This window comes from Ixodes scapularis, unplaced genomic scaffold, assembly GCF_016920785.2.
Source record: "Ixodes scapularis isolate PalLabHiFi unplaced genomic scaffold, ASM1692078v2 PGA_scaffold3__209_contigs__length_174095766, whole genome shotgun sequence".
In the NCBI taxonomy this organism is placed as follows: domain Eukaryota; kingdom Metazoa; phylum Arthropoda; class Arachnida; order Ixodida; family Ixodidae; genus Ixodes; species Ixodes scapularis.
In genome coordinates this window covers 119,927,688-119,931,356 of record NW_024609868.1, presented here as the reverse complement: position 1 = coordinate 119,931,356, position 3,669 = coordinate 119,927,688, and positions in this window count along the sequence as shown.

The following is a 3,669-nucleotide window of genomic DNA, read 5'->3' as shown; positions in this document are numbered from 1 at the left end:
GTTACCATGCTGACCAAGGTTCCTTCCGATTTTCTAAACTATTTTTCTATGCGTCCTCTTCTCTCTTCTGAGAACTGTTGCGCAGTCAGGGACTCGAACTAGGTGGCGTGCCAGGAGTAGAGTCCGAGCATCTTGTGCCACAGGTCCTTAGGTAGGGTTTTTTTTAGTCATTGTTTGCGGGCATCCAAAGCCCGCTGCTTACCGTCTCTTTTGCCTTAACGTACTAGTACACCCATGCGGCAAAGTTGATTAACAGTTCGTTGCAGCACGAGCCTGGTGGTGGCTGACTTAAAATTGTAGGATATCTCGCGCAGTGAAGTTCAACAGATATTTGAATGCGTCCGCGGCTGCGCCCGTAATATTGCACGGCTCAAGGGTACGTCATCAGCCGACGTTAAAGTGGCCCGCTGCTGTGGTGATCCGAAACCCAGAAAGGAGGTCAGACGTGGCCTCGCTGTGCCGACCCATACTTTCTACACCTGCGACTCGTCTCGAGCACGCTGTTTCTCGGAGAGCTCGCACCTCTGCCGGCAATATCAGGTCGCAATCCACGACGTCTTATTTGGAGTATGCAAGGCAAAACTTGATGACTGCAATCCATGCGTCGGTGGCGCAGGGTCAGCAGGAAGCACCTTCACAACAGGGATGCCACCGTATCGTTTTTTCAACCGTAACAGAAGATAAGACATGTGTTCCAGTATGCTTCAGGTGGTCCACTATTCTCGAAAATCCTGCACAACCTTCAACGAGGTAAACTACAACGAAATTACATATTGTACTTTCATACAGCAGCGCGTTAAATTTCATCTTCAAGACCATACCTACAGATAAAGAATACCAGTTCATTCCACCGTGACGTCATGTGATAAATGTTGACAGGGGCGTCCTTATTTGACAAGGGCGTGGTGGCGTTTTGATGGGATTTAGGATGAAAGAGAATTTATTTAGAGGTCGAAGTCTTTTCGCATCCCTCGTCAGACAGACAGGATGTCAGGGAAGGGACCACGGTCAGTCCTTAATGGAACGTTTTTCTGAGCCCATTGAAGACTCCTCGCCGTCCGAAATCACTACCTTCAAGGCAAAGTGCCAAGCCTACGGGAAAGTAATTTCAGGATCAAAAATTTCCACTTCCAACTCCAAGCTTCATTTAATTTCGTCTCAAATAAATTGGAAAAATGTATTGCAGTATCAGTATTTCTGTATTTGTATTTCTGCCTTCCCTAAAATGTATTCCTGTATTTGTATTTCCAAATACTTTTTGCCTATATTTAAAATGTATTTCCGATACGTATCGCGATACACATTTACAGATATATTTCAGTATCAGTATTTTAGGTACTATTTTAAAGTATCCCAGTATTTGTATTTCCAAATACATTTTCGAGTATTTCTGCCCAACCCTGGAACGGTCGCACTAGGGTGCCTCAATGTCCTTGGTCGCACATAAAACCCGCGTTTCTCCTACCCGGCCGCTTCCTCCTCTCATTATATGTAGTTGGTTATAACTAAATAAGCTATAATAATGGTGTATCATTCATATTTACTTTCAGTTTCAGTCAGGGAAAAGGAGTTTCGCGGGAACTAGAGCAAATAAATTAGCTGCGCTTAGAGTATCGGCACTGTCTTCCCCGACAGTGTTGTGAACGCCGCCATTCTGGTGCTTGTGCAGAGCAGGCGCAAATGCCGATCGTCATGATTCAAAAGTGCGACATCCTCAGCATTAGATTCGGTGTTAGGAAGCTCATGTAATGTTGCTTTGCTTTGTCGCACACTGTTTAAAGTGGAGGACGGAAGAGCGTTTCTTGTGATTTCAGATAAAGCTTCAATTAACTGGCAACCATGATTTTAAGCCACAAGATGGGCAAGTGTCGCTACTCTGACGCGTAGCTTATTTAATGACACTATTCATGCTCTTGTTCAAGAGGCCTGTAATACCTGGAGGGGCCATGACGTAAGCCCCGTGTATTCCACAAGCCACCACCTTTTGACACCTGCCTCTTCCTCATTGTTTCCGCTTGTGCCAGTAAATTAGCTACGGTTCAGAGTAACGACACTTGAATATTGTGGCTTAAAATCATGGTTGCCAGTTACCTGAAGCTTTATCTAAAATCACAGGAAACGCTTTTCCGTCCCCCACAAATGTTTAAACAACCGGCGACAGAGCATTGCAATATTGCATCAGCTTCCTAGCACCGCATCTAATGCTGAGGAAGTCGTACTTTTGGATCATGACGATCGGCAGTTGCGTTTGCTCTGAACAAGGCTCGAAATGGCGGCGCCCAAAACAATTTTGGGGAACGGAGTGCCGATACTTTAAAGCTCATTTATTGACTCTAGGCATGAAGTGAACTCGGGTGTATTATTTCCCTCTTCGTCTTTATTGTTTATTGATTTCAATCATATCGAATAATGAACACATTATATCACGCTACGCGTGTGTAATTATTTGTCTTCGATTTATTAACCTGACCGAGTACTTAAACCATCCATTTATCGATAGTAAATCTTCCAATATATATTTTTTAAATGTGAAGGTAAAAAGACACGGAGATTGATGATGATACAGACGCCAACGCCGCCCTCGGAAATGTTTTGAACACTAGAAATCAGCAGTTTGTCTGCCATTCGCCAGCTAGCGCAACAAAACACCCATAAAGTTTTTAATTGTTTTTAAAATTAGCTAAGCTCTACACCTATTAAGAAACCAAAGCAAGATCATTGGGAAAATTTAATACATCGCAATGTATATCTATTCCAAACAATAAATGTTATTAGATGCCAATAAATCTGTTTCATGTATAACAAAGATATGCGTCAAAAACAGGTAAGTTTGTACCGCACCTGGAGCGTTACGACTTTGAAAATGAAAAAAAGCCATCGTCCACCTCTTGGGCAACCATTGTAGTTCTAAATGTTATAAAAGATTTTACCATAGTTTAATTATTTCCTCAGCGGCATTTGAAGTACGATGACTCGAAGCACACAAAAGTGCTACGTTTGATATAAAATATCTAAACAAAAAAATTTAACACAACATGAAGTTTTTTCTGCATATTACCAATTATAAGAACTACATCTGTTGCTAATTTCATTGCCCTAGCGCTTGTCATTAAAACATATTTGTGCTGAAATATGTCAATTTTAGGGCAATATTTGGAGGGATGAAAAAAACAAAGTAGGGCAAATACCAAAAAAGTGTATCGTTACATTCCGCTCCGACATCATCTTAACAAAACTGCTATATTGGAACCGTGCTATCTTTGATGGATCGTTCATAAAACATGAACTAGCGGAGCAAGTGAGGGTCCGCGCCATCATATTCGCAACGCTACAAACGCGCATGAACAGTAAAAACCAACACATACATAATATCAAATGAAAGAGGATTGCATTGCCTTTCGAATGACATCAATCCCCCAAAACAGTATTTAAAAGTAGATAAATAATGACCTGCCAAAAAGTACCTAAACTGCCTCATTCAGTGGGACCGTGACCTTAAGGACCGAAATTTTCGCGCGCCCTTAAATTTCGCAAATTCTTCAATTCGTGAAATTCGCGAAAATTGAGGGCTCGCGAACATTAAGGGTTTTACAGTATCACGCTGTACAACATAGACCTGGGTCTGAAATTTCGCAAACTTAAACATCGCTCAGAAATAAAATAAAAAGA